Source organism: Lepidochelys kempii, chromosome 2, assembly GCF_965140285.1.
Source record: "Lepidochelys kempii isolate rLepKem1 chromosome 2, rLepKem1.hap1, whole genome shotgun sequence".
NCBI lineage: Eukaryota > Metazoa > Chordata > Testudines > Cheloniidae > Lepidochelys > Lepidochelys kempii.
The window spans coordinates 213,202,825-213,222,162 of NC_136381.1; the positions used below are offsets into that span (position 1 = coordinate 213,202,825).

The 19,338-nt window shown below is 39.6% G+C and overlaps 1 protein-coding gene across 1 annotated transcript in view; it reads right to left on the minus strand.

Annotated features, from left to right (window-relative positions):
- Nucleotides 1-19,338, minus strand: part of HDAC9 (histone deacetylase 9) — a 704,858-nt gene that overhangs the window by 355,646 nt on the left and 329,874 nt on the right. The window lies entirely within an intron of this gene.

Sequence of the window (19,338 nt, forward strand, 5' to 3'; positions counted from 1 at the left end):
CTTAAAAATACCACAGCAAACACAGCTGTCCAGTCTCTGTCTTTCAAACTGCAATTCTCTTGCCAATCCTCAAAAGTAATTAACCCTTTCCCACTGTCAAACTTATTTGTGCACAAATGTATGTTTCTGAGCAGCTTTTCAAGCAAGAAAACAAGAAGGGAACTATAAATTAAAATTCTAGATGTCTTTTATTTCTTTCTTTCTTTCTCCTCCGATCCTCCCCATGGGTATTTTGTGAAAAGAGAACAAAATGAGAAGGGCTCTGGATTGGTTCTAAAATAATACTGGAAGCTTTCGCTCATAATGTGGTTTCTGCCTCACCCACGCACAGCAATCCTGGCATTCTATTTTTGTTGCCTGTTTCTCTGGCTACGCTGCACTTGGCTGTAGCACTAGAATCTTGCTGCTGTCTTTTAGTTTCAGGTCCTACAGTACGCTCAGAAGCAGTGGCTTCTGAAACCAATCAGACTGCGGTGGGTGGGAGGCATATTAATGAGGGATCCATTTTTTTCACTTTCATTATAAGCAGTTTGTTCATTTTTAGGATGATTGATATCGTCCTAATGTCTGTTTTCAACTGCAGTACCGCATATTAGAGATGCGCTATTCCAGTTATTTATTAGTCTTTGGACAAGAGCTGCACTCGTCTGCCTCTCTCACAGCTTCAGCTCTAAACAATTTTTACTGCAGTTATCTGAGTTTAAAAGGAAACGTGGACTCAAAATAGCAGCTTTTAGACTTTCATAGAAACGTTAAAACTACATGTTGCTGTGCATCTTGCAAGCTACTGTGTGATGCAATGTCAAGTGTAGCTGTTGCCTGCTCTCTTCTCCCCTTACTCCCAAGAACTGTCTATTTGCATTTTAAAAGGTAGGTGCAGATTATATTTGCTAACTAAGTACAAAGGTCTTTATACGTGCACACACAGAAGTAGATACGTAAATCAACGTTACAGATGATACACCTGGTTTCTTTTGGTTCAGTATTGCTATATAGAGTTTGCTATATGTACGCAAATAGTGCACCATTGTTCTAGCCAAACCATATCAGCTTTTTAATAGACCATATAAAGAGTATAAACTAGCCACAAACCTCTCAAGAGGTACATCAGAGTATTCCAGTTCTGAGAAGGGGAAGGCAACCACAGCAGGTTAGTAATTACGCTACTAGAAAGTCAAATAAGGCAGCAGATGCACATGTTCAATTGTCCTTATGAGACTCAACTAATCTCTGAGCCATTTCAACCATACCTCTTTTCTCTCTTGGAGGTGCAAGGTTACTAAGCTGAACTATGGATTCAATTCTGCTTTTAGGTCAAGTGTAGAGAACTGAATTGTTTGTCACTGAACTGACAGGATAGAACTAGTTTCAGCACAGACAGTTCAATGCATCCACACTAGTCATGCTGATTCGGTCTAAAGACCATTATAGCTGTAAACACAGATTCACATTAGCATTGTTCTAAATGTTTCCGTTGCAATGCCCTATGGGTAACCATCCTGTAGTTCCCCACACTGCTCCCAGAAGTGGTTTCTGGGACATTTATATAGACCATGGATGCACTGCAGGTCAGTAGCGGAAGGCCTGCTGGAACAATTTAATCCTGCATCTGCAGTCTGGCTGCCATTCTGATCAACCTTGCTTTAGGGTCCATACAAGGTTTTATTGTGGATTCTGTATCTCAAGACCATACATTTTAAGAATCTGCCTGATGATGACCCTCTACCACTGTTGAGCATATTGAAATATTGACTTCTCATTCCACCTTCACCACCCCCCATAATCATTAAAAGAGTTTGCATGATTTGGGGCAAAGAAAATCAAGGCAGAAGAATTCTAATAAGTGAAATGCAGGTATTTAACATGTGCAATATCATCAATAACAATAATATTTGAGTAATAGGTGTACATGAGGATGAAAATTAGGGGATAGCATGGACCTCAATTATCATTTTATATAGTGACCACTCTTTTTAATGTAAAAAATATTCAACACATTATATATATCAACAAAAGAACAACAACAAATGGAATCATTATAAATGATTACTAGTGTTCTCTCTCAATCAAACTACAGTTGAGTGTCCGCATATGAGTAATAACACTGACTACTTGTCATTGTAGTTTTCATCTGCAAATGCTAATGCTGATTTTTTGAAATCATTGCAACACAATACACCTCCTTGGCATGCACACAATATGATTGGGACTGTTACATCTACTTCTCATAGACTTACAAGGCATATCACTCTCACAAGAGTACTTTATTAACTCCAAAATATATGGAGGAGAACATAAGAATGGCCACACTGGGTCAGACCAAAGGTCCACATAGCCCAATATCTTGCCTTCTGACAGTGGCCTATGCCAGGTGCCCCAGAGGGAATGAACAGGTAATCATCAAGTGATCCATTCCCTGTTGCTCATTCCCAGCTTCTGGCAAACAGAGGCTAGGGACACCATCCCTGCCCATCTTGGCTAATAGCCATTGATAGACCTGTCCTCCATGAATTTATCTAGTTCTTTTTCTAACCCTGTTATAAGCAAGCATGACATTGTCTGGTACAGTTTTTGAAAACAGAGACTTGGAACTGTCATTGTGCATCCATCCATACTGCAGTGGATCAAGTGCCGGTGTCTCTGGATTCAAAGCACTTTTCCACACACATGCTTGAAAATGTACTCATTTTACAAAAAGAAAAGGAGTACTTGTGGCAGCTTAGAGACTAACCAATTTATTAGAGCATAAGCTTTCGTGAGCTACAGCTCACTTCATCAGATGCATATCGTGGAAACTGCAGCAGACTTTATATATACACAGAGAATATGAACCAATACCTCCTCCCACCCCACTGTCCTGCTGGTAATAGCTTATCTAAAGTGATCATCAGGTGGGCCATTTCCAGCACAAATCCACCTGATGTATTTTTTTGCGAATACAGACTAACACGGCTGTTACTCTGAAACTCATTTTACATTTACTATAAATGCTTCAGTTAGTGGTAGGAAACTGAGATTTGGTGTTGACATTTGCCATTTTTTGCTACCGATTTCTACCATGCTTCTGACATGGTGGCACAATTTGATTGTCCGTAGCATGCAGCCATGAATTTCAATGACATCAGGCATTGCTGCACTGAGTCATCCAGAAGAGGGAGGGAGCATCCAGCTCACAGAAACTCAAACATAGTGCTTTTGCCGAGGCCGAAATAGGAAACTACTGTATCACCTGAGAGTGCATGGGCAGTTAACAGTCCTGGTACAATGTTCTGGTGTTGCTCTGCAGGAGCATGGATGTCTATTACAGCTCTCTCTTGTACCTGGGTTCCAAAATCACGGAAGAGGTTAGACTCTGTTCAAGGCAGTGGTGCAAAAAAAAGACAAATACATCAGTGTCATCTGATAATAATGATATTACCAACTGACTATGTTTTGCAACCATCACTCTTTGTTGTGCAAGGATGTTGTTGGCTTCCTCATGAGAGGTGGCCATATACTCTCTATTGATCACTACATCTCCCTTGTTTATTTCAGCTGTGGTGTTGTCACTGCCTGTGATGACTAGCTTGTGCTTTAATGTGTGTCACTGGTGAAATTTCTTGTCTTGTTAATGAGTTTGGTACAAACTATGCCAATCATCTGTGTCTTATTTTCAGTTACTATCAAGTAACCTTTCTGTGGAGGAAGCTGTGTACTTGTACTCAACTGACACACTCTGCTTGTTTCTGTAGCTCTGCTAAATCTTGTGCTGAAGTCTTTGTACCTGTCAAAGACAAGGTATACATCGCCTACTGCTGCCTTGTGTTTAATATAATCTCTGAAACTGGTCACAAGTCGTTGATGATACCTCTTGCTGGCTAGTGTATTAGCCAAAGAACTACGGAACTGTCAATAATTGTGCAGGTTATCTCTTGTGAAGTATGCCTAGTTGACACCTCTGCCTGCAGCTGATTCTATAGGTTAGACATAGCATGGGTAATCCTTATGTCACCAGAGCCAGTGAACATTGAGGTTGATACAGGAGCCAACTCACATGACAAAATATTCTTGATGCTCACCCTGGTAAGTGTCTTGTAAGCCTCTTGAACAGATAAGGTTAGTATCAAATATCTTTGTTGGACCAATCTGCACATGCTTTTTTGTCACTGCCAGTTGCTCTGTTATCCTTAGTATTGTGTCATAGAACTCTTTGGTCAGCCATGTTCAAATTCTTGCATTTGGCGAATTCCAATTTTAAGAGTGTCATGTACATTGATGGATGGTGGTGTCATTCCACCACTGACAATGTTTACCATTGACTTTGGGTGCTTAGTGGGGTGTAAAGGATTGATGCACAGCTCTAGTTTCTTACTAGTGGCTTCTCTGTCCCCACATCTGCAGCTATCCTTGACTTCATTTCTTCTTTGTAGAGCTCTTGTATTTGTGCCTCATTGGTGCTCTTTATGTTTGCAATGTCTTCTACCAGCCAGCTGCATATGTGGAGGCTACGAATCTAAGTCTTCAGGGTAATCCAAATGATGCCACTATGGCTGTGGCCATAACTCAAGAAGGTAGTTTCAATGTACATGTCACTCCATCTGCCATTTCATATTCCTGGAACTTGGTGCATGACATGTTTACCCTTCATAGACCACTCTAAGATGTTACCTGACATGGATTCCTTGGATCACAAGTAATTGACATGTCCAACTACAAAGACACAAAGCAGCATCAGTTTCACAGCTTCTAGATGCAGTGGCCCATTTCCTTTTCTTTCTGCTCTTACCTATATAATGATGTCTTGGTTTGGGGGGATAAGAGGAAAGTACTAATAAGCTATACGGTTTATACAGACACTAATACAGATATATCATCTGTACCTCCTAGTTAATTCTGTTCTATAACAAAATATTAGTGTGAAGTGTTCAATAAAATAATTGAAATTTAATTAAAGTAATTTCACTGACATCTGGCTTGTGAATCAGGAGGCGGTGGTGTTCTTATTCCAGTGACAAAGTGTCATCAGGGAATTTCTTTGCATTCAGGGTCTTGAAATCCATAATGCACAAAAACATTGTATGGACACTAAAACAAGATACTGCCAAAAAGTGCATTAAGCTGCCAGACTATACTGAAAAAGAGCAGTGCAAACTGACTATTGAGAGAGCAATGATTCTTAAGACTTGTGGAAAGCAAGAATAATCCATTTTTTTGTGGAACACGCGCAAAATGAAGTATGGAGCACGTTTGTGTGTGGGTGTGAGGTGACTGACAAGTGGGGTTGGGGTTAAAGTCTAACATTACTTAGAATAGAAAATTTCTCTAGTGTAGAAAAAGCTTTTGTCACACATATGTATGTCACAAAGCCTTTGATCCACTCAGAGTGTGTGGCTCAGTTTCCTAATTCAGTGCCTCAAATCAACAAATTCTGTGTTACAGAATACCACCTAAAGGGTAAGTTAAAAACGGTATACAGTATAGAATGTTCATAATTTTCAAACCTTGCTGCCTAAATTCGTATTTAGGCTCCTAAATAAGTGGACTGGACTGATTTTCAGTGGTGCTGGGCATTCACAGGTCCACTTGACTTCAAACAGAAGTTAGGGAGGCTTAGTTAGGAAAAATCAGAATATTTTGTAGGAGTATAAATATGCACTTGAGTGCCTAACTTGAGGCAACCTTAATTTTTAGCATACATATATAAAAACATAAACATACTATACTATCTAAATTATTATACCAGCGATCATCAGTATTGTATCTGAGCATATATAAGAATACACATTTTAAATTTTATATATAAAACTAAATTAAAATGTTATTTATTGCAAAGTCAATTTTTTTTTTTTGCAAAATCAAGGAATAAGTTAGGACTTTTGCAACTTTGATTCTTCCCCTTTGTGCACATGCATTATGGCTGTGATTAAACAAAGCGAAGAATCACAGAAGTGTAGGACTGAAAAGGACCTCAACAGGTCATCTAGTCTAGTCCCTACACTGAAGGCAGGACGACATAATAAAAGACCATTCTTGACAGGTGTTTGTCTAACCTATTCTTAAAAACCTCCTATGATGGAGATTCCACAACATCCCTAAGCAATTTCTTACAGTACTTAACTACCCTCATGGTTAGGAAGTTTTTCCTAATGTCCAACCTAAACCTCTCTTGCGACAATTTAAGCACATTGCTTCTTGTCCTATCCTCAGAGATTAATGAGAACAATTTTTCATCCTCCTCCTTGTAACAACTTTTTATGTACTTGAAAACGGTTATCATGTCCCCCCTTCAGTCTTCTTTTCTGCAGACTAAACCCATTTTTTTTCCAATCTTCCCTCATAGGTCATGTTTTCTAGACCTTTAATCATTTTTGTTGCTCTCCTCTGGACTTTCTTCAATTTGTCCACATCTTTCCTGAGATGTGGCACCCGGAACTGGACACAATACTCCAGCTGAGGCCTTACCAGTGCAGAGTAGATTGGAAGAATTACTTCTTGTGTCATGCTTACAACATGCCTCCTAATACGCCCCAGAATGAGGTTCACTTTTTTTTTTTGCAACAGTGTTACACTGTTAGAACATAAGAACATAAGAACAGCCATACAGGGTCAGATCAAAGGTCCATCCAGCCCAGTATCCTGTCTGCCGACAGTGGCCAATGGCAGGTGCCCCAGAGGGAGTGAACCTAACAGGTAATGATTTAGTGATCTCTCTGCTGCCATCCATCTCCTCCCTCTGAGGCTAGGGACACCATTCCTTACCCATCCAAGCTAACAGGCATTAATGGACTTAATCTCCATGAATTTATCCAGTTCTCTTTTAAACCCTGTTATTGTCCTAGCCTTCACAACCTCCTCAGGCAAGGAGTTCCACAGGTTGACTGTGCACTGAGTGAAGAAGAAATTTCTTTTATTTGTTTTAAACCTGCTACCCATTAATTTCATTTGGTGGCGCCTAGTTCTTTTATTATGGGAATAAATAAATAACTTTTCCTTATTCACTTTCTCCACACCACTCATGATTTTATATATCTCTATCATATCCCCCCTTAGTCTCCTCTTTTCCAAGCTGAAAAGTCCTAGCCTCTTTAAACTCTCCTCATATAGGACCCATTCCAAACCTCTAATCATTTTAGTTGCCCTTTTCTGAACCTTTTCTAATGCCAGTATATCTTTTTTGAGATGAGAGGACCACATATGTATGCAGTATTCAAGATGTGGGCATACCATGGATTTATATAAGGGCAATAAGATATTCTCTGCTTATTCTGTATCCCTTTTTCAATGATTCCTAACATCCTGTTTGCTTTTTTGACTGCTGCTGCACACCACGTGGACGTCTTCAGAGAACTATCCACGATGACTCCAAGATCTTTCTCCTGATTAGTTGTCGCTAATCCCCATCATATTGTATGTATAGTTGGGGTTATTTTTTCCAATGTGCATTACTTTACATTTATCCACATTAAATTTCATTTGCCATTTTGTTGCCCAATCACTTAGTTTTGTGAGATCTTTTTGAAGTTCTTCACAGTCTGCTTTGGTCTTAACTATCTTGAGCAGTTTAGTATCATCTGCAAACTTACCACCTCACTGTTTACCCCTTTCTCCAGATCATGTATGAATATGTTGAATAGGATTGGTCCTAGGACTGACCCTTGGGGAACACCACTAGTTACCCCTGTCCATTCTGAAAATTTACCATTTATTCCTACCCTTTGTTCCCTGTCTTTTAACCAGTTCTCAATCCATGAAAGGATCTTCCCTCTTATCCCATAGCAACTTAATTTACGTAAGAGCCTTTGGTGAGGGACCTTGTCAAAGGCTTTATGGAAATCTAAGTACACTATGTCCACTGGATCCCCCTTGTCCACATGTTTGTTGACCCCCTCAAAGAACTCTAATAGATTAGTAAGACGTGATCTCCCTTTACAGAAACCATGTTGACTTTTGCGCAACAATTTATGTTCTTCTATGTGTCTGACAATTTTATTCTTTACTATTGTTTCAACTAATTTGCCCAGTACTGACGTTAGACTTACCGGTCAATAATTGCCAGGATCACCTCTAGAGCCCTTCTTAAATATTGGCATTACATTAGCTATCTTCCAGTCACTGGGTACAGTAGCTGATTTAAAGGACAGGTTACAAACCATAGTTAATAGTTCCACAATTTCACATTTGAGTTCTTTCAGAACTCTTGGGTGAATGCCATCTGGTCCCAGTGACTTGTTACTGTTAAGTTTCTCAATTAATTCCAAAACCTCCTCTAGTGACACTTCAATCTGTGACAATTCTTCAGATCTGTCACCTACAAAAGATGGTTCAGGTTTGGGAATCTCCCTAACATCCTCAGCTGTGAAGACTGAAGCAAAGAATTCATTTAGTTTCTCTGCAATGACTTTATCATCTTTAAGTGCTCCTTTTGTATCTCGATAGTCCGGGGCCCCAATGGTTGTTTAGCAGGCTTCCTGCTTCTGATGTACTTAAAAAACATTTTGTTATTACCTTTTGAGTTTTTGGCTAGCTGTTCTTCAAACTCCTTTTTGGCTTTTCTTATTACATTTTTACATTTAATTTGGTGGTGTTTATGCTCCTTTCTATTTACCTCACTAGGATTTGACTTCCACTTTTTAAAATATGCCTTTTTATCTCTCACTGCTTCTTTTACATAGTTATTCAGACACGGTGGCTCTTTTTAAATTCTTTTACTGTGTTTTTTAATTTGGGGTATACATTTATGTTGAGGCCTCTATTATGGTGTCTTTGAAAAGCATCCAGGCAGCTTGCAGGGATTTCACTCGAGTTACTGTACCTTTTAATTTCTGTTTAACTATCCTCCTCATTTTTGCATAGTTCCCCTTTCTGAAATTAAATGCCACAGTGTTGGGCTGTTGAGGTGTTCTTCCCACCACAGGAATGCTAAATGTTATTATATTATGGTCACTATTTCCAAGCGGCCCTGCTGACTCATATTTAGCTTGTTATCCACTGTAAACCCCAGATCCCTTTCTGCAGTACTCCTTGCTATGCAGTCATTTCCCATTTTGTATATGTGCAATTGATTGTTCCTTTCTAACTGCAGTACTTTGCATTTATCCTTATTGAATTTCACCCTATTTACTTCAGACCATTTCTTCAGTTTGTCCAGATCATTTTGAATTTTAATACTATCCTCCAAAGCACTTGTTCCTTGTTTAAAAAAGCACTTGTAACCCCTCGTAACTTGGTACCATCTGCAAGTTAAATAAATAAATGCTTAACTTATGCTTAAGCATAATACTTAAGCATGTGTGTAAATCCATCCCTTTTCAGCAAACACTTAAGCACATGCTTAAATCCTATTAATCTCAATGGGATTTAAACACATGCTTAAATGCATTGCTCAATCAGTGCTTATAATACAATCTTTAACTACGTTGTGATCACATCATTTTATATACATCTTTTATAGCCCCCAGAGGGGAAGGATAAAGAGGAAAATCTGTTTCATATTTCTAAATCTATGCATGTTTCAATCTGCCTTTTCATGCAGGAACATGAGTTTTCTATTCATTTTTCCCCCCAGGCATGTCCTAAACCTAGAGAGCTTTAATGACACTAGTCTTAAGAGTACGCTCTTGAAGTGACATAATAGTGATGAGGTGGCAAGAAATTCAGCAACACTGAAGAAACTCCAAAGCACTCTAGCAGCACTGAGATCTCATTACAGTGATTTCACAATGTTGTTCTCTCTTTGCCCCTCTAACTTGAAATAAATAAATAAATACAAGTAAATTACATTAAAAAACAGCATTAATGCCATATTAATGTTGATAAATCAAGCACTCAAAATAAGGAAGTGTTAAGGCTTCTATTACATGAATAACTCAGCCACATTGTAATTAAGTAGTAATTTTTTATTCCTGATTTCTTTGTTAAATGCAAACAATTACTGGTTGTTTTTTAATCTGCACTATTCAATATACATGCTATTTTTTAAGATGGCTTAATTAATGTTTCAGTGAAGCCTTAACTTTTCGAATTTCCATGCTTGTGAGTGCTAGACATCTCCGCCTTGATGTTCCATTAATGTAAGTTTCACAGCGTATGGATTTTACATTTAAAAAATGAAGTTAAAAGACTGCTATTTAGGTTGCAATGTCATGCCCCTTGGAAGTTAGGAAATGTCAGGTTTATGGTTGCCCATGTAACCTTAATTTGGTCCTCTTATGCGTCCTTCCTTTGCAGAGGAATGAGGCAGCAGTTCTGGAGAAAACAGAGTATGTGATCATGGAATTAAAGACGGTATCATAATGAATATGCACAAGGGGCAACCATAAAATCTGGCATTTCCTAACTTTTGAGTTCTCAGCTTTGCAACCTAACTAACCTTCTTTTAATAAAGTTCTTTTGTGTGTAATTTTCTAGGACTTTTTTTTTTAAAGAAAAAAGTTTTAAAAATTCTATCCTGTGCAACTTTAACGCCTCCGCACCCTGTTACAAATCATTTGCAGGGTGTGAACCTAGCACCTTCAGCATTGCAGCTACCACCTAAGCTACATTAAGACTAACTACATTGGCTAGCAGCAAGAGAAAGTTGTTTTCCCAGAGGGGTGGATGGGTTACTGGGTCGGGGAAGCCCAGTTGGCTTGGTGCGATCTCTTTCTCCTCCCACTCCACCGCCCCTGGAGTTAGGGGAGCTCCTTCCCCACATAGTGCACCTGGGGAAGTGTAAATGGGTGTGGGCCATATGCTGGGTTTGGGAGTTTACATGTGGGGGCAGCTCAACAATTCCCCCATTCTTCTTTCCACTACAGCTGCTCCAGCGGCTCACTGGTGTCCCAATGCACTGTGTGCTGCTATTATTCTTTGACATTGCCATGAGCCCACTCACAAGGTGTTCTGCAATTCTGGGATGTTGGTAATTTCTTACAAATGAGAGAAGGAAAATAGTGATTTGTAACATTTTTTATCTCAATCATATCTGAATGGAATGTCCTGGGACAAAGAAAAGGTAGTTCTGTAGCCTCAGGGGGCTGCATAGTAAGTCTGCTGCAAACAGTAGAGGTGTGAGAGCTTCTGGAAGAAAGCGTTGCAAGGATCCTTTGTAGTGGAAAGTGTAGGGGCCTCTACCAGTCCCCTGTATAATAATATAGAGTCTTTTAATACTGTTGTCTTGTTATAAGATTGTATCATTTTGAATAAAATAACACACTGGGGCTTTTTGTAACTTTCTTGAAAATATCTGTTAATTTTTGAACAATCAACCTCACAACAAAAATAAAAATCAGTGTTATCAATATATTTACTGGACTGATGATAAAGTGCTTGAAAATCACAGGACAATCTTTTTAAACGAGATAATTTGATGCTTAAATAATGGCTAAGGCTTCTCACTTGCACTGCTAAATTTTTAAATAAACCAGAGTGTATTTTCTATTTAATAATAATGATTAAAAACAGCAAACAAAAAGCAAAATATATCTTGTTAGGAAATACAACAACAACCCAGCTGAAAGATTAACCCATGGCAAATGGTTAACATAAAACTTTGAAAGAGGCACTGTTTAAATTGGTAGATTAACAATGTGACCTATTGTACCAACTATATTTCAGATGGTAGTTACATGCATTCACATGCCACTTTTCCCTGCTGTGATGTTGTGCTCTCTGATCGTCTTTTCTGCTTTCATTATTCTACAAACTGTATTTATTGCAGAGCAGACTAGCACAGAGAAATAATATTACACATGCAAACGTACCTCTGATAGCAGAGACAAACTTAGCACTCACTGCTCTATTATTAAAAAGTCACATCTAGAACCTTTCAATACTTTCATTATGGGACCCCATGAAATCCCCCTTTCCTGGGGAAGGCTTGGTAAAAATCCTCACCAATTTGTACAGGTGAACACAGACCCAAACCCTTCAATCTTAAGAACAATGACAAATCAATCAGGTTCTTAAAAGAAGAATTTTAATTAAAGAAAAGGTAAGAGAATCACCTTTGTACAATCAGGATGGTAAATACCTTACAAGTTGATCAGATTCAAAACATAGAAAATCCCTCTAGGCAAAACCTTAAGTTACAAAAAGACACAAAAACAGGAATATACATTGCATCCGATGAAGTGAGCTGTAGTTCACGAAAGCTTATGCTCAAATAAATTTGTTAGTCTCTAAGGTGCCACAAGTACTCCTTTTCTTTCAACTGGCATACATTTTCATAGCTACATGGACAGTTGAGCATCTATCTACCCCTTACTGTTTCATTGAAAACCAAGCAAAACATGAGAGGTTAAATCCTCATGAAATAAATGCAAATCAGCAGAGGTGAGATTTCTCCTGAGGAGTTCAGTAAATTTAATGTTTCTTATTCAAACCTCAAATAAAAAGGCTGAAAACCCCAAATAAAGCAAAATAAAAGTAAACACAAATCACTGAGCTTTCCAAATTCTGGATAAAACTAGGGCAAAGGTTGCTTGTTTTCCCCCCTGCAAATAAATCTTTAAATGTGCAGGCTACACAGAAAAAAATTACTTTTACTTGTAACATGCTGAAGACCAAATTTTGGCACTACCAAATCACAGCTTGGAGCGGCTTCTTGATTTTTTAAATATTTGTATTCAACATTTTAAAACTAAACTTAATAGCAGGCCTTATAATGCAGTACCTGGAAAAATACAGAGAACTGATAATTACAAGGGACTATGGAAAATAATGAATTACATGCACTGTATTGTCCTTGTTCAGACAACACTCCCATTTAAGTCAGCTATATATAAGCGGGGGAATAGTCCCACTATTGTGGGGAACTTTCCTGGCTTCTGCACTACCCCAGTGAAGTGGGCTAGCGAAGGATCTGAGTCCTCGCTCCCACTTCCTTTAACAAGTGGCCTCCCTGCCCTTGAGGACTCCCCTTCCACTCTCCTGCCTGGCAGAGTCCTCGTAATCCAAACAAGGCTGGGCCCAGGATTCCTGGGGGGCTCGACCCCCAACCCTGCTGTGGTCACCTAGGACAGGGGCTAGGGTGTCCCCATTCTGCGGTACTCTCTCTGCACTGGGCACTTCTCTGACCCACTGACCATTACATACAATTTAAAGCAAATGCAAGTTATTTAATCAACAATTAATTTTAAAAAGAATAAGGAAAAATGGGAAAGGTTAAAGGAAACACATCAACCCGCTGTATGGCAGGGAACATCACAAACAGTGTCTCTGGAATGTCAGGGCAGTTCACAGTCTGTTCCTTGTAAGTCCCAGGCCTTCTTCTCAGGCCTGGCTTTGCTGCAGGGATGCTGTGGGTTGGACACTTGCTCTGGTGGTGGCCACACGCTCTCAGGCTCTAAGTGATAGGCCCCTTCTTCCCAGCGTCACCCCCGTCCTGTCGGGGTTACGATCCAAACCTGGCCTGCAGAGCCTCTTGGCTGAGGCGTCTCCCTCTGCTGGGCCTGCTGCCCAGGGTCCCCCTCGCTCTCCCCAGCTGCTCACCGCACCCAGCTCCACCACTCGGTCTCTGCACTGCTGCTGCTGCTCTGCCTCCAGCTCCCTGGGCTGCTTCTCTGGCCCCTCTGGCTCTGGTTGCTGCAGCTCTGCTCCCAGAACAGGTCTGCTCTGCAGGCTGCTTCTGTGACTCTGCTCCCAGCACTGACCTGTGTCCTGGGCTGCTTTTCTGGCCCCTCTGGCTCTGGTTGCTGCAGCTCCGCTCCCAGGGCAAGTCTGCTCTCTCTGGGCTGTGCCTCTGGCTGTGGGGCTGCAGGTCTGCTCCCAGGACAGGGTCTGCTCTCTCTGGGCTGCTTTTCTGGTCCCTCTGGATCTGGCACAGCTCTGCTCCCCAGCTCAGCTTGGGCCCCTGCTTTCTCCTTAGCTCGGCCCCACTCTGTCTGACCCAGGCAAATCCAGCTCACACGGAGGATGGGACCTCCCTGGCCTCCTGACTTCCTGATTAGCCTGCCCGCCCTGTCATTCAGGCTGACCTGGAGCATTTGCCCCTCCCCATTGTTCTCAGGGTCCTGGTTTCCTATCCACCCATTCACCTTTCAGTACTGGGAGCTAGCCAACCAAAACACCCCCACTGAATGTTAGTAAGGGGGCAACATATTTCTTCCTTATGAACTTTTCAGCAGTTGACAGACACATTAACTCTTTGCAGTTCACTTTTATATGTGTTTTTGCATTCATGAAAGTTGATATAGTACCCACAATGGGTGAAATCTTGCCCCATTGAAGTCAATGGGAACACTCTCATTGACTTCAATAAGACCAGGATTTGACCCATTACGCTTTAAATATTCTCAGTGAGGATGCTGAAGGAGGAAGTTGGCAAAACTCAGGCCACCATGTAAAGGGGAGTCCAGGAAAAGAGCTATTTTTTTTAAAGAAGAGCAAAGCCTTAAACCCATAATTCGCAACAGAGTTAGTGTATCAGACATGGGCTTGAACCTCACAGTGATCAAAATCTGGATCAGAACTTTGTGGCTTGTCCCTACCTCTAATAGTAATGCAGGCCTCAGTGTATCATATAACACTGGTACTTGGTAAAAGCAGGTGGGAAGATATTGACAATACTGTCAGGAAAAACACCTCTTAGGCCAACCAGTCAGAGCTCTTAAATGCTCAGATCACATATTCAGTAATGTCTGAGCTAGCTTGCTTCTGAATTCTCTATCTGCAGAGATGGTGCCTCAACTTCTTCCCTCACCAGTCTATTCCACTGCCACACTGATTGGAACATTTTCCTAAGGTCCAGCATAAAACTTTCCTTCCTAAGCTTCTGACTATTGCTCACTGTTTTATCAGTTCCTAAAACCCATCCGCTTACCCTTAGACCATGTCTACACTTGGAAAAATAGGTGTGTTTTGCAATGAGATAGCGCACATGCACTAGCTATGACACTGTAAAATCCTAGCACAGACAGGGCAAGTTGCAGTTTTACCTCAGTGTTGCTGGCTGAAGTGAACCTCAGAGGAATGTGCAATGTGTTTGCTGTCATGTATATCATTATGAAAACATACCTGTTTTTCCTAGAGAAGACATGGCCTAGTGTGCTCATGGATTTCCTGAGTCCTCCTTACTGTTGCCCCTAGTGCTGTCAGGATTCATCATGGGCTGATTCACAGCAAATCAAGAAACAAAGATTGTATCATTAAGAAAATGTGTCTTGAAAAATGTTTGTTTGGAATGGGTGAGGAAGTCTTCTCTGTCTTGGGAGATGAGTGAACATGCCCAAAAGATGTCCATGGTTCTACCTTTGTTTAGTCTGATTGGGGTAGCAAAACTGGGCACCACCCTGACTAAAAATAAATGTGTTCAGAACAGCAACAAGGCTGAAAACCACACAAGCAAATAACCAAGTGCTATGAAATTGGAATAAACCTGCAAAAGTTGTTTTTCACAGCACAGATCATATGAATTCTTCTAAAAAATAGCATTGTTATACTTCACAATTCATTTTCCTACCATCCCCAGTCCATTTCTTTCTCTATTTTCAAGTTGTGTGCATAAAACAAGATAGATCTTAGATTTCACAGCTATTGTCTGCAATAAGATAAGAGGGCCAGGTTTATTTGGTCAAATTAAAATAAAATGCTATATTTAAACTTTTGAATCATGTCACAGTTTTTATATGAGTACGTATCCACATACCATTAAGGATAAAAATCTCTCTCCCACACACACTGCACAGTACATGTTCACGTACACCACGCAAACCATGCATTTTTAGCCACTGGCATTCCAAGACCCTGAAGTTCCTATACAGACACATGAAATGAGAGTGTATTAAGGCCTGGATTTAGCAAGGTACTTAACCACGTGCTCAACTTTAAGCATGTGAGTGCTTAAATACTTTGCCGAATTGGAGCCTAAAACATTACAATCAGTTTCGTTAAAGAATTCACAGGTACTCTTCTTTCATAAATTTTCAGACACTTCCAAATACAGCAGAGAGCCACTGACCAGCAGGCCATTTTGCTATTTTATGTCTCATCTAGAAATGAAACAGCTGGCAAATATCAACTATCTAGCCTCCAAACAAGGTTCCAAAACACATTACCTACTAGAAGACCCCACAGACTAGCAATATTCTTGGAATTGCTGCCAACAGAAATATCCATCAAAATCTTTTCCTGTGGAGTTATCCATTTAAGTGTCACTTTGGAATGCAGTATTTCCAGGAAGGGCATGAAATAAATTGTGTGGATGACTCCTGAATCAGAAGGTAGCCCTGGCTCCAACCCATCTTGCTCTCGTATTATTACAAAAACACAGTTTGTGGAAACTCCAGATTCTTTGCAGTATCTAATGACTGCATTTTGGGACTGTCCTTTCTGTTGTGTGTGACACTGCTTCTTTCTGGAGAAGAATTTTAGGATTTTCAGCATCATTCCCTTTGGTCTCAAGGCTCAGCCAGCATTAAACTTATAACTACTGCCTCATGACTCGTTGTTCTACTTATTAGCATTAGAATTACAGTGACAGAAGTTCTAATGATCTTTCATATTGTATTAAACTGTTCCACTGAAGTTATCTTTAGGAGGCTCTAAGAGGATGACATTCTTTCTAGACAATCTATATGTCTGAGAGTCCCAGGACAGTATAACAAACATCCCTTAAAGATTATAACTCTTGGCATATACAAAGCAAATAATCAGTCTTTGTTTTAAAAGTTATGAAATATATTTAGGACACAGGTTGCAAAGCATTTGAAAATCAAAACCTCTAATAATCCCCCAAAATTAAAATCATGGTCAGTTTTGACAGCACAGGTCTAAATTAAATTATTTTTATGCATAATCATGGACCAATTATTTTTTTAACATTGAAATTTTCTCTTCAGTTCATTAAACATTTCTTACATAGGACCCAGCTCTATACATCATAACTCTGCATATCATCCTATTCCAGGTGTATGGAAAACAGAACGTAGGGTGAAACCATTTCTACTGGATTTTTACCAACTTCAGCCTTTCCTTTCTATAATTTCAAACTGAGCTGATTTTCACTGCACTAGCTCACAGATCTTTCTCTTGTTCCCATTCTTGCTGCATACACGCACATATACACATGCTTCTCTGCAGCCTGTAATTTTCCTGTCCTGTGTCCTACAAGAGAGAACAATGGGAGCGTACCATTTGTGCAGTGAGAGGACAGAGTGACATTTCAGACTGTGCTGACGTCACTGGAAAGGCTGATAAACAATCCATACAATTTGGCTGCTTTGTTTGCTAAGCTTTGTATTGATTTTTTTTCTTTTTAGTAACTGTGTAGGAAAAAGTGGGTAAACAAGTGGTTTTACTATAAGTAACAGCTGTACATAAATGTGAAATTAACCAGAATTGTCGATCTTCAGATTAATGAAGGAGTCTAGAATTTTTAAATTTTAATTTTAGATACAGATATGGCAGCATTCAGTCTGATTTGAAAGATATTGACCTGCATCCATGATGTCTTTTCAAAGGCTTGTTTTTGCAAGCTGAACAAACCAGCCTGAATGTGACTCATTCTCCCCACTATTATCCTGAGCCAATGCTCTATTCTGCAAGCTAGCAACAAGTAACATTAGTTACTTCACCTGAAGCAATGACATTCTGTACTATGTCAGCAAGTGCGGCCTGCAGCAGTTGCGTTTGGCTGTGCCAGAAAGGAACCTTGAGTTCCGTTCATATACCGGAGGGCAAATATTCACTAGTAAATTACTGGTTATTTTTAAGTTTGCAAGCTTCCATTTTTCTTGAGTAACACAGGTAAAGAACATACATAGCAACAACTTTTTTTGTATGTTAATAAGGCACTGTAACTATCCGCGAAGCCCCTATTTGGAGGGCACTGTTAATGGCTATTTAATATATTTATTATAATACTTAATATGAGAGAAAAACAATCCAAGAGAGGAAGGATGATGCAGTGGTTAGGGCATTAACTTAGGACCTGGAAGACATGGGATCAATTCCCTGATCTGCCATGGAATTCCGGGGCAAGTTAGTCTTGTACATCAGTTTTCCATCTCTAAAATGAGGATAATAGCACTTCCCTACCTCTCAGTGGGTTTGTGATGGCAAATATATTAGAAATTGAGGGACACTCAAACATTGTGGTAATGGGGGCCATATACATTCCTTAGATTAGAGTATAAAGCATTAACATCTCCATAGCACCTTTTATCTATTTATAATAATTTGTAAGCTTCATTTTTGCCACCTAAAATTGGCAAACTGCAGGAGTCTACTGTAGTCTTTTATTTATTTGCATTGTTGGGAGGTACAATCACTGTTGAAAAGACAACCCTACATGATCTCCCAGTACCACTGAGCTAGGTGGCTTCTACTTAAACAACATAAAGAAGGCACAAACAGCATACACAAGTTTTCCTTTTTAAAAAAATGTTGTCCTTATGTTATACTTAATCCAACCTCCCACCCTTCAGAACATTTGAAGTCATGTTGTTCCACTTTATGAATGGGAAAATATCTAGTAGAAACACTGAGGAGAAAGAAGCTTCTCTGCTTGAGCATCAATTCTAAAGTAGCTTTTTAAAAATATTTTAAATTAATTTCCCAAATACAAAAAATATACCAAAATATAAGATTCATCATAATACACAAAGTAAATAAAGAGGTTAGGACAAAGGGAGGGAAGGGGAAGTGACCTATCTATCTTCAGGGCCTCCGTTAAACATAGACTTCTAAAGAGTCAGCATAAATTTACATTTTTTGGGCAGTTGCTTTCTGTGGAATGCTGGTGATTTGTTAGCTGCAAGATCAGTCATATCACTGAGCCAGGCATCAATATTTGGTGGGAATCAATTTTTCCATTTTTGCAAGATTAATTTTTTAGTAACCAAAGCTGCACTTTGGAACCACACTACCTTATTACCAGGTGACCTCCAGGTATCAGGAATATATATCCAAGAATGAAACTCAAGGAGGAGGGCTACAACTTACCATCCAATATCAAGTTGGTTCTTTGACCCACCTCATACCAGAAATTCTTGAACCAGAAGCATTCCCAAAACATACAAGCTAATGTAGCACAAAGAGAATTAGATTTTGAAGAGCTGTCAGCATTTATGAGGCCAACTAACATTAGGCTACGTGGTGACTGGTATATTCCAAAAAGTGTCTTTTGGTGAATAAGCCATTTTCTCAGCTCTATAGTAGGTTGTTTTTTTGTTTGTTTTTTTAACGTTAGATACGATTGTATTCCCTGGGTCAGAAATATTTGTGTATCCAAATTTCTATTCCAAGCAACTCTCAAATTATCAATCTTTGGCACAGTTTTTCAGGCCAGAAAATCATAATAGGATACTGCTGGCTAAGAAAATCCTGGAAGTTCCTCCAAAATAATAAAAGTTCTTGAGGTTCTCGAGCTCCCAATGCATC